Source organism: Cherax quadricarinatus, unplaced genomic scaffold, assembly GCF_038502225.1.
Source record: "Cherax quadricarinatus isolate ZL_2023a unplaced genomic scaffold, ASM3850222v1 Contig1214, whole genome shotgun sequence".
NCBI lineage: Eukaryota > Metazoa > Arthropoda > Malacostraca > Decapoda > Parastacidae > Cherax > Cherax quadricarinatus.
In genome coordinates, this window is record NW_027196240.1 from 87,337 (window position 1) to 100,931 (window position 13,595).

The 13,595-nt window shown below is 36.4% G+C and overlaps 1 pseudogene; it reads left to right on the plus strand.

Annotated features, from left to right (window-relative positions):
• Positions 1–10,265: 10,265 nt before the first annotated feature.
• LOC138851611 (NADH-ubiquinone oxidoreductase chain 2-like) lies at positions 10,266–11,593 on the plus strand (annotated as a pseudogene).
• Positions 11,594–13,595: the final 2,002 nt, after the last annotated feature.

Genomic DNA, 13,595 nt, shown 5'->3' on the forward strand with positions numbered 1-13,595 from the left:
CAATGTTATGACAGTCAATGTTATGACAGTCAATGTTATGGCAGTCAATGTTATGACAGTCAATGCTGTGACAGTCAATGTTATGACAATGTTATGACAGTCAATGTTATGACAGTCAATGTTATGACAGTCAATGTTATGACAGTCAATGCTATGACAGTCAATGTTATGACAGTGAATGTTATGATAGTCAATTTTATGACAGTCAATGTTATGACAGTCAATGTTATGACAGTCAATGTTATAACAGTCAATGTTATAACAGTCAATGTTTTGACAGTCAATGTTATGACAGTCAATGTTATGACAGTCAATGCTATGACAGTCAATGTTATAACAGTCAATGTTATAACAGTCAATGTTTTGACAGTCAATGTTATGACAGTCAATGTTATGACAGTCAATGCTATGACAGTCAATGTTATGACAGTCAATGTTATGATAGTCAATGTTATGACAGTCAATGTTATGACAGTCAATGTTATGACAGTCAATGTTATGACAGTCAATGTTATGACAGTCAATGTTATAACAGTCAATGTTATAACAGTCAATGTTTTGACAGTCAATGTTATGACAGTCAATGTTATGACAGTCAATGTTATGACAGTCAATGTTATGACAGTCAATGTTATGACAGTCAATGTTATGACAGTCAATGTTATGACAGTCAATGTTATGACAGTCAATGTTATGACAGCCAATGTTATGACAGTCAATGTTATGACAATCAATGTTATGAAAGTCAATGTTATGACAGTCAATGTTATGACAGTCAATGTTATGACAGTCAATGTTATGACAGTCAATGTTATGACAGTCAATGTTATGACAGTCAATGTTATGACAGCCAATGTTATGACAGTCAATGTTATGACAGTCAATATTATGACAGTCAATGTTATGACAGTCAATGTTATGACAGCCAATGTTATGACAGTCAATGTTATGACAGTCAGTGTTATGATAGTCAATGTTATGACAGTCAATATTATGACAGTCAATGTTATGACAGTCAATGTTATGACAGCTAATGTTATGACAGTCAATGTTATGACAGTCAATGTTATGACAGTCAATATTATGACAGTCAATGTTATGACAGTCAATGTTATGACAGTCAATGTTATGACAGTCAGTGTTATGGCAGTCAATGTTATGACAGTCAATGTTATGACAGTCAATGTTATGACAGTCAATGTTATGACAGTCAGTGTTATGACAGTCAATATTGTGACAGTCAATGATCCTCAAAAACTGTATATATAACTGAAAGTGAGAAATATTAAAGTAATTATGATCTACAGTATATACATTAGTGTATATTAAATATTACAATAATTATGTTATCAGTACTTACTGTTACAACACACACTACAATAATTATGTTATCAGTACTTACTGTTACAACACACACTACAATAATTATGTTATCAGTACTTACTGTTACAACACACACTACAATAATTATGTTATCAGTACTTACTGTTACAACACACACTACAATAATTATGTTATCAGTACTTACTGTTACAACACACACTACAATAATTATGTTATCAGTACTTACTGTTACAACACACACTACAATAATTATGTTATCAGTACTTACTGTTACAACACACACTACAATAATTATGTTATCAGTACTTACTGTTACAACACACACAGTCAGACTCTGAACAACACTGATGTTCCAGAGGATCACTACACTTTCTATAGTCCACACAGATGCCATGACTTCTCTCACTGCAGTTCTCCTTGCAGGTGCCTATACTACGTTCTAAGGAAGTGCAGTTGTTCACGCAGAAATCTTGTTTGTTCATAATTGTTGAACATTTAGCTAAGCGTGTTGTGCAACACTTGCATGCAGTGTGACCACAGTCTCCATTAATCTGGCGCTCCCTCTTATTGCAAGATTCTCTGCAAACTCCGAAACCTTCGTCACAGAAAGGTTTAGTACCGCATTCTGAAAGAAATTAAATGCAGAATAAGATACCTTAAGTAAGTAATTGTGAAATAGATACAGTAATGAGCATACTGCATACGTAATATGGAAGTCAGACTGCATCAAACGTTATGTTATCAACACCAAAGCTTATCGTTCACACCATTTATGCCCCGTGAGGGCGGGGACTGTGGCTAGGCCTGGGGACAGTTGGTCCCAAAGATGAGGAGGTACTATACCTCCTCCCATGGGAGACTTAAGTCTCGAGACACTCCCCAGATAGGGAGCCAAGGCCGGGTCACCACTACTTGGAAAAGACCCGGGCCGGGAGAATACCGGCGAATAAAAAAAAAATAATTTATGAATATATTGTCAGCACTACCTTTGAGCAATATGTTTGTATGTATATTAATGACATCATGAAACAAGTGATTTTGAATCATTAACAGAACTGCAGCTTGGCTAAGACTCGAATCTGTGTTCGCATGCCCAGCCTTCTGAGAACTGAACAAAGTATGCATCACTCTCACCACTTGACCAAAAATCCTTAAACACCAGGAACAAAGCAGTACTGAGCGTGTTTTCCTCATCCTGTTTGGGGTACCAGCCTTCACGAGCAGTCTTTATATTAATGAAATCATGAAACAAATGATTTTGAATCATTAACAAAACTGTAGCTTAGCCAGGACTAGATCCTGCATTCCCATGTGAAAACTGAGCAATGTATAACTCTCTCCACTTGACCAACAATCCCTAAACACCAGGTGCTGAGCAGTACTGAGCGTGTTTTCCTTGATGCAAGGACATACATGGTCATGGAGCCTCAGACTAATTTCAACCTCATCTTGATTAGGGTAACAGCTTTCACTAGCAGTAAGTCACTTTCTTCGTGATTTCATTAATATATAGACTGCGTGAGAAGACTGGTACCCCAAACAGGATTAGGTTGATATTAGTCTCTGAGGATTTACGACAACGTATGTCCTTACATCATGGAAAACACACTCAGTACTGCTGAGTTCTTGGTGTTTAAGGATTGTTGGTCAAGTGGAGAGAGTGATGTGTACTTTGCTCAGTTCGCAAAGAGGCGGGTATGGGAAAATCACGAACAAGCGACACAAGATGAAAAACAACCATGGAAGGAGTTGAAAAATAGTTCTAGGCCTTTCATGTTGCAATCAGTACATCCTCAGGAGCTTCACTGTTCCCAAAAAGAAATGGAAATCGAAGCAAATACGATCACAGGGCTAGCCATTGCTGGAGTGAGACAGTAAATGCTCCCAAGCATACCAATACCCATAGCCAGAACTTCGAATACACTGTAGAGTTAAAAATGAAGAGTTAAGCAGAAGAAATAGATCGGGAAAAGCCAAACTACAAAAGAGGGGACTACAGAGGCATGAGGAATTTTCTGCATGAGGTACAGTGGGAAAGAGAACTGGTGGGAGAAACAGTTAATGAAATGATGGAATACGTGACTGCAAATGCAAAGAGGCAGAGGAGAAGTTCGTTCCAAAGGGCAGCAAAAATAATACGAAAACCAGAACGAGTCCTTGCTTCACCCAAAGGTGCAGAGAGGCCAAAATAAAGTACATTTGCCAATGTAAAATGTATAAAAGACAAAGGATCCAGGAAAATAAGGAGATTAGTTGAACAGACAGAACCGCATCTGCACTGATAAAGACGGAGGCCCAGTGGCAATACGAAAAAGACATAGCATCGATAGACAAAGTCTCACCTAAAGGTGTTGTACAGCCATATAAGGAGGAGAACAACATACAAGGACCTAGTAATCAGGCTGTGTAAGAAAGGAGGCGAGTTTACAACTACCGAGAAGTACGTGAAGAGCTCAACCTGATATTTAAGGAAGTATTTTCAGTGGAGACAGAGAGGACTCCAGCAAACTGGGATGGTTGGGTACACCAACAAGTACTGGACACACTACACACAACCGAGGAGGAGATGAAGAGTCAGCTAAGTGAACTAGATATATCAGAGGTGGTGTGACCATATGACACCTCTCCATGGGTCCTGAGAGAGGGAGCACAGGCACTTTGTATGCCCCTAACAACAATCTTCAACACATTTATCAAAACAGTGAGACTACCTGAGGTGTCGAAGACTGCAAATATAATATTTATCTTTAAGAAAGGAGACAGAGAGGCAGCATTAAATTATAGGGCAGTGTCATTGACTTGTAAAGTATGCACAGTCATGGAGACGATAATCAGAAGAAGAGTGGTGGAGCACCTAGAAAGAAATGAGCCTGAAAACGATAACCAGTAAGATTCAGGGAAGGGGTTTCCTCAGTGACAAACCTACTGGAGTTTTATGACAAAATGACAGAAGTAAGGCAGGAGAAAGAGGGAAGGGTAGATTGCATTTTTCTTGAACTTTTGACACAGTTTTGAACATGGCATTTGTGCTAAAGCTAGAGGAGCAAGCAGGACTAACAGAAAAGGCAATACAATAGATAAGAGAATATCTAAAAAGAACAAAACGACTGGTGATGGTTCAAGAGGTGGTGTCAGAGTGGGCGATTGTTACGAGTGGGGTTCCACAGGGGTCAGTCCTAGAGGCGGTGATGTTTCTGGTATATGCGTGAATGAGACGACTGAAGGGATAGATTCAGAAGTGTCTCTTCTTGCACACAATGTGAAGCGAATGCTGAGAATTCAAATGAATGAAGTTCACGTAATTCTACAAAGGGATCTGAAGAGGCTGCAAGATTGGTTCAGTAACTGGGTTTTGGAGTTTAAATCCAAGTGCATACTCACAAAGATTAAGGAAGGTCAAAGAAGAATGCAGACAAACCTCACTCATGGAAATCAATCTTTGGGTGAACAAAATACCGAGCATATCTGAGGAGCACATGAACTGCTGCAGCACATGGGTGCCATGAAAACCTAGGAATAGCGTTTCTATACATTAGTAAGGAGTGGTCTAAGACTATGGTCACCATAATGTCAGGCCCATATTGGAGTATGCAACACCAGTATGTAACCCACACCTGGTCAAGAACGTCAAGAAATCAGTGAAGGAGCAAAGGTTTTCAACAAGACTAGTCTTGGAGCTAACGGATGTTTCCTACAAGGAGAGGTTAAGGAAAATCACCCTGAAGAGAATAGAAGTCAGGAGGGATGGGGAATGTGATACTGACACATATAATATTGAGAGGAATCGAAAAGATGGATAAGGAGAGGATGTTTCCGAGAAAGGACACAGTAATACTGGGTCACTACTGGGAGTTGAAAACTCAAACTAGTCACAGGGTTGTTAGGAAGTCTGTCTTCAGTCATAGAGTTGTCAGGAAATGGAAAAATCTGGAAGATAAAGTTGTTGGTGTAATGAGTGGACCTAGTAATGACCAGCAAAGAGGCGGGGCCAGGAACTGTGATTCGACCCCGCAACCACAAATAGATGAGGACAAATAGGTACACAGAGACAGACAGACAGATAAACAGACAGACAGAAAGACACACAAACACACACAAAAGGGAACTAGGATGTCAGGAGTGCTGCTACAACGAGTATCATCGCCGCCAGCCGCAAGTATTCACGTAACCGTGGTGGTTGGAGTCAGGTGTGGGGTCTAGGTTATGCCAAATGTAATGTGCAGGGATCTCCTCTCAGTATGAGCAAGGAATAGGCTAAAAGGTGCTCAATAACGAGCAGTAATTGGAACTTAAAATCATAGGCTTGGAGAGTAGCCATCTGTGTTCGTGGGGAATTAAGGCAGTGTGTGAGGGGTCACAGCTGAGTCGGGTTAGTGGTCCCCTGTTTCAGCCGTCAATTCAGCCTGAAGCTGCTGCTCCACTTCAGTGGTAACTTCAGCCAATGTATACTAACCTTTATTCCTCACAATAAGTAGTGTGAACGTGACAGACAGCTACTATGGTAATCTCTGGGCATGGAAGTGTTGGGGTGGGGGTTACCTTAGAATACCTCAAGACACACAACTGCCTGGTCCAGCTAATGAGACCCTTGTCTGTGGTGATCGTATGGTGTATGAGTGTATTCACCTCACAAGGACACAGGGAAAAGGCACTCATCTCACTGCTGAAATGTGACTGGCCCGCCATCGGCTCAGCCTACCCCATGGGCACTCAAACTGTCAGGCTGAATATACTTAAGGTGTTATTGTTTATGGAAAGTGTAACTACTGCCTTAAGCTAAACGACTTAACTTTAATAGATTGAGTGGTTTTGTAGTAATTGTAGTGTATAATTAGCCTAGGAGTCATGAGGCTAATTCTTAGCAATTAATTATTATTATTATAATCAAAAAGATCTTAGTAATTAAGTATATACAGAATTGATACCTATCTAGGTGTCATCCTCCCTTTCCCTACATTCCCCCACCTGGGGGGTAGGCACAGTGGTTTTTGGGAATCATGAAATTCTCCACACTCGGGGGGGTGGGGGAATTTGACATGGTCAAAGTCATGGGCAATCGCACCCTGCGGCGTCCCTGTGAGCAATCGAAGGCTCCATCCGGGTCGCTGGGTGACTCGTGGGGTCTAGCTCTTGTCTGGTATTACAGGGTGTGTGGCAAGAGTCTGTTGGTAATGGCCAAACAGCGACTCACTAAATCGTAATGACACGACTGCAAACAAACCATACAATGGGAGGGGTTAGAACCTGCGATCAGAGTCATTAAACTAAAAGAATTCTAATTAAATTGGGGCTAATAATCAGAGCTCCTATAGATAGAACAAAACCAAAAACTAAATATATAAATCGCCTGTACCTTTTATCCCCACTCATATAATCCCCTCTATAGTATATTACCATAGAAGAGATAAACAAAACTACCCCTAAAAATAAAAATCTTACTCAATCATAAATCAAAGTCACTACAACAGAAGAAGAGTTTAAAGAAAAAAGCTCTCATTCAATCACATAAGAAGACCCTGAGCTTAATCTCATTAAACTAAATAAAATAAAACCTAATGCCCCAAATAGCAAAAACACTAAACTCACTAAATAACTATAGGCACCTCACATCATGATTTAAAATAACTTTCTTATATCTTCGGTACCACAATCCGATGTTTTACTCTAAACTATTTAAATTGAAGGTTCTAGTAGTTTAAATAAAAATTTTGGTCTTGTAAACCAAAGATAAAGCCCATTTTTAGGACTATATACAAAATCAGTTATATTATCTTATATTTCACTCTTCCTCTCACCCTAACAATTGCTGTCCTATTCCCAACTCTAACCCACCCTCTTTCTATAGGACTTGCCTTACTTACCCAAACCATACTTATTTGTATTTTTTCAGGCCTATTTAGACCTTCCTACTGATTTTCATATATTTTATTTTTAATTTTTCTAGGAGGAATATTAATTTTGTTCATCTATGTCTCCTCTCTTGCTTCCAATGAAGCCTTTAAAATCCATTTTAAATCTACCCTACTAATCACCTTATCCCTACCCCTGACCTTTACCTTAATCTTTCTAGACCCCTTACTTCTCTCGTCAAAATTTTCCAGATCTAGGCTATTCTTAATTTTAAATAATAAAACAAATTTAGCCACCTTATCAACCAGTTCTATCTTCTCCTTAACTTCTTTCCCTCTTACTACTCTAGTAATTTTATATCTCTTACTTACCTTAATTGTTGTTGTTAGTATTATTAATATCTCATCAAGACCTCTACGACCCTCAAAATTCTAACAGAAAATAGTTTACTTAAAAATATTAATTTTGGAAATTAAAGAAAAGTCCCTGCTTTTTTCTGACTTTTATTAAAACTATTCCAATTATTTAATCCTTTCGTACTAAAATAACTTTGAACTCCTTAGAAGATAGAAACCAACCTGGCTTGCGCCGGTCTGAACTCAAATCATGTAAAAATTTAAAGGTCGAACAGACCTTCTTCTGTAACTGCTTCACCACAAAGAAATTTTTAATTCAACATCGAGGTCGCAAACTCTTTTGTCGATAAGAACTCTTAAAAAAAAAATTACGCTGTTATCCCTAAAGTAATTTATTCTCTAATCCTAAAAAGGGACCATACGAACAAGTATCTCTGATTTTAACAAAAAAAACAGTTATATAATTTATATCCTAGTCACCCCAACTAAACACCCTGCTGATAATAAACTTTAATACCTTAAATCACTCTTAACCAGCTTCATGTATAAACTTTATAGGGTCTTATCGTCCCCCTAACTCATTTAAGCCTTTTCACTTAAAAGTTAAATTCAATCTCCGAGATGAGACAGCTTTCTCCTCGTCCAACCATTCATTCCAGCCTTCAATTAAAAGACTAATGATTATGCTACCTTCGCACGGTCAAGATACCGCGGCCTTTTAGTCCCCAATGGGCAGGTCAGACTTTATATAACTCTCATACAGACATGTTTTTGATAAACAGGCGGAAGAACCCCTATTTGCCGAATTCCTTATACTCATCACCCCTTCAATAAATCTCATTAATTTTCCAAAATCTATTTGAAACAAACAACCTATATACTAATACATTCACTTTAAATCTTTAAACTAAATTCATAAAAAGTCTTTCCTACCTACTTAAAAAATAATAAATACTCCTCTCCTTGTACCTCAGATACAACTCACTGTAAACGTAGCTACCCCTAAGCCTAGTTAAACATACTTTTTATCTATTTTTATAACTAAAATAATTTAAACAAAGAGCTTACCCCCTCTATTCCTAAACCTTGCCTTACCTTAATGCAAAGAAAAAATTGAATTTTTTTCAAAAAAAACCAGATATCTTAAGACTCGATTAACGTTTCACTACTAAAATAAGGTTTTGAATTTTTTTACCACAAAAACTCGACCTTTAATTTAGCTCTTCTTATTTCGGGAAAAATATTATAAATATTTAATGTAAAATATCCCTAATACACAAGGTACTTAGTTTAACTAATACTTCCTTCTTATTTCACTAATATATTTCAACTTTCCTGTACAGTACTATTATCTATCACCAAACTATTATTTCCTTAATTACCTACTTAAACCTAAAAATATTTTTCCTAATCATAATAATTAGTAAGTCTTCATAACAACCAAAATAAGTCAACCTGTGACAACCTTTTCAACGTAAGTGAAATGCTAATCTTTAGCTTTACTTTGAATCTACAACTTTAATCTCTCAAACAAATAAACTACGATCAACATAAAAACTGCGTATTTAACTTTACAAACTCTCCCATCCTCCTTAATGTCTATATATATATACATTTCTTTAAATGTAAATCTTCTCGAATCATTTATAATCCTGTAAATCATATAATCTACTAATATATATATGATATTCATAGTGTATCTGCACTCAGGCTATTATCTATTCTATTTAAATACTTATATACTTGAAGCTAGTACAACGCACAATATATATATATATCAAGTCATCTCATTAATTAGTTCATTGCTATAATCTATTAATCTATATATAGTATTCGTAGTGTATCTGCGCACAGGTTATTATCCATCCCGTTTAAGTACTTATACACTTGAAGCTAATACAATATACAATATATATATATATCAAGTTATCTTATTAGCTAGTTCATTGCTATAATCTATTAATCCATATATATAACATTCGTAGTGTATCTGCGCACAGGTTATTATATATCTCATTTAAGTATTTATACACTTGAAGCTAGCACATATAGAGTAGATCTGTATATATCGAGCTCTCTCATTAATTAGTTCACTGCTATAATCAACTGATACTCATATCTCTTTCTCAGTGTATCTCTTCGGAAATTAATATAAGGAAGTAGTAGCTTCATCTTATCTTCCCCAATGATCGTCTGTTAGGAATATCTTCTTAGAAATGGGGGAATCTAGAAGGAGACGATTAATACAGGTATAAGTAGAACCCCCTTCTCACGAAAGGTTCTACTTATACTTGCATTAATCGTAATAGACAGAGCTCAATGTCATCGTTCTGTTATAGTATAAGTTAACTTACTCATGCAATTATACTCAATTCACCACTTCCATACAAAGAAATGTATATATATACTAAAATAAAAATATAAAAATTATACCCCCCTATATATATCTTTTCAATTTATTTTTTAAGTGATTTACCCCTTTACCCTCTCAAATCTTCTAAGAATAACAAATATCCAAAGGAAAATTCAAGATACTTTTATATCAACCCTTACTCCCCCCCCTTCCAATCTCTAACTCTCTCTATGTAAATTGGGATCGCACCAATCCCCAAAAGATCAAACCTTTTCGTGCCCTATACACTTCTACATATTCTATAAAGATAAGCTAAATTTCAAGCTAATGGGTTCATACCTCATCTATGAGAATAATCTCTCTTTATAATTTCATTCTCACCTCATAAAATCATTTTTATACTCTCACTTTTGTCAGGGTCCTTCCTGACCGTTTCTTCCTCCTCATGATTTTCAGCCTGAATCGGCCTCGAACTTAATCTTATATCATTTATCCCTTTAATTTCATCAAAAGAAAATCAACTCCCATCCGAAGCCTCCTTGAAATATTTCTTAATCCAAGCCCTTGGATCAGCCATTATTATTTTATCTTCAACCTTAACATTTTCAATCCCAATAGTCTCGCTCTCATTTATTTCCTTAGCCCTTCTCCTTAAACTAGGAGCCGCTCCGTTCCATTTTTGATTCCCGCAAGTCATAGAAGGCCTTGATTGAACTCAAATTATTATTCTCATAACAATCCAAAAACTTGCTCCAATATTCTTAATCTCTTATTTATCTTCAGAATATTACACATACATGCTTCTTTTTTTGAGTGGAGTGTCTTCTGCTATCATTGGAGCACTAGGAGGAATCAATCAAACATCCCTCCGAAAAATCCTAACCTACTCATCTATCAATCATCTATCATGAATACTTTTCGCTATACTTACTAATGAGACCTCCTGAACACTTTACTTTCTTATATACACTCTAATTTCGGTTTCTGTGGTCTTCTACTTCGCATCCACCCAGACATATTTTTTCCCTCACTTAATTAACGCAAATTATGGTCCCCTCCCTAAAATCATCTCATCTATAAACCTTTATTCTCTAGGAGGTCTACCACCTTTCTCAGGTTTTATCCCTAAATGAATCATTACCCAAGAAATAATTCTATCATCCCTCTACTTACCTTTGTTTATTCTGCTTTTTTCTTCTCTAGTAACTCTTTACTTTTACATCCGAATTACTTTACCCTTTATCATAATTTCCTTTACCCAAACAAAATGAAACATCTCCCTCAAACCCCTTAAAATCTTACCATCCCCCTTGTACTCCGCAATCAATTTATTCGGACTTTTTATCCCATCCATACTTTTAGTTATCTAAGATTTTAAGTTAATTTAAACTAACATCCTTCAAAGCTGTCAAAAAAAGTAATAATCTTTTAAATCTTACCTTTCATTGATAAGAAAGTACAACTTCTACTTAGATTTACAATCCAACGCCTTTGACCTCAGCCATCTTATCCTACAAATCACACAAAATTAAAGAACCCTTCACAATCATGACATTTAACGGAATACTATGCATTAGCAAGACAAAATACTCCACTACCTTCCCCGAACAACAAGAAAATAAGGCATTTAAAAATAACCCATGTTGTCTTAATGAATACATATATAAAGTGTAACAAGCCCTGAAAAAAGACAATAATCCCACTCTAAATATAATTAATTTCCTCCATCTGACCACCCTAATAATTAAACTAATCTCTCCTATTAAGTTTAAAGTTGGAGGAGCAGCTATATTTCCCACAGCTAATAAAAACCACCATAAACCTATACTTGGTATAATATTTAACAAACCTTTTCTAATTATCAAACTTCGCCTCCCTAAACGCTCGTAAACTATATTTGCTAAACAAAATAAACCTGAGGAACATAAACCGTGACCTACCATTACTACTAAGGCCCCATTTAAACCCCATCCTCCCATAACAGCCAGCCCCCTTAACACTAAACCTATATGAGCCACAGAAGAGTAAGCAATTAAAGATTTTATATCCACTTGACGCAAACACATTAAACTAATAATAACACCCCCTAGAATCCCAAAGCTCACTCACACCCAACAAAATATTTTATTTACCTCCGAAAACACCCCCAAAATCTGAATTAAACCATAACCCCCTAACTTCAACAATACCCCAGCCAATACTATTGACCCTGCCACCGGAGCCTCCACATGAGCCTTAGGCAACCATAAATGAAATATAAACAGAGGTAATTTAACCATAAACGCCAACACAGAGCACAAATACCACAATAACCTAGTTCTCTGATAACCAATTATTCCTGATAGTAATAATCTTATATTTAATCTCCCCTCACTTTTATATAACCTCAATAAAGAAGCTAACAATGGCAAAGAAGCAAATAAAGTATAGAACAATATATAGATTCCAGCCTGAATTCGCTCAGGTTGATAGCCCCAACCCAAAATTAATACAAGTATGGGAACCAGTGACCTCTCAAATCTAATATAGAACATTAAATAATTTACTGATCTAAAAGTTAAGATTAAAACTACTAACAAAATCAAATTCACTGACAAAAATCCTACACAAAAATTATCCATTTTCTTTACTATAGTCCTCCTAAAAACTATTAATATTATAATCCAAACCCTTAATACAATCAAAATATATCTTAAATAATCAACCCTTATTATATAACCCAGACAAAAACAATAAAAATCATGGTTTATTATTAACAACCTCATAAAGCATATTACCAATAAACCAACCTGAATAAGACTTCAATTCCTTACAAACCCTATTAAAACAAAATTAAACACCAAAAACTTTAACATACTAAAATTCCAAATCCCCTAAAATAATCATTACCATGCGAGCGAACAATGGAGACCAGTAAAGATAAACCCAAAGCCCCTTCACACGCAACCATCACTAAAAAAAAATATTACAAACACACCCTCTAAACCAACCATGAATATGTAAACTCTCATAACCCCAAACACATTTAATATAATAAATTCCAACCTTAATAAAACATTCAACAAATGCTTATGATCCGAAATAAACGCTCAAAACCCGCAAAAAACTATAATTAACAACCTTAAACCCTCAATACCTAATACCATCATACACCCCTTCCTCCTCTTAAATTACTCTAATCTCTACTCTCCCAAAACTTATGACTTCACCTTTACGCAAATCCCATCCATTACTTAGACTCGTTAATTCCGCACTTGTAGATATACCAATTCCTGCTAACATTTCAATTTTTTGAAATTTCGGATCCCTCTTAGGGTTATGTTTACTAACCCAAATCGCAACCGGGCTATTTTTATCAATTCATTTTACCCCCCACATTGACCTAGCTTTTTCGAACGTAGCACACATCTGCCGTGATGTTAATTACGGATGATTGTTCCGCACCCTTCATGCAAGTAGAGCTTCCTTTTTCTTTATCTGTATATATTCCCATATCGGACGAGGTATCTATTATGGATCATTTGCTCTTTTCCACGCTTGGAGAATTGGTGTTCTAATTCTGATTTTAACAATAGCCACAGCCTTTCTAGGTTATGTGTTACCCTGAGGACAAATATCATTTTGAGGTGCCACCGTTATCACAAACTTATTTTCTGCCATTCCCTATATTGGGATAGATTTAGTCCAGTGAA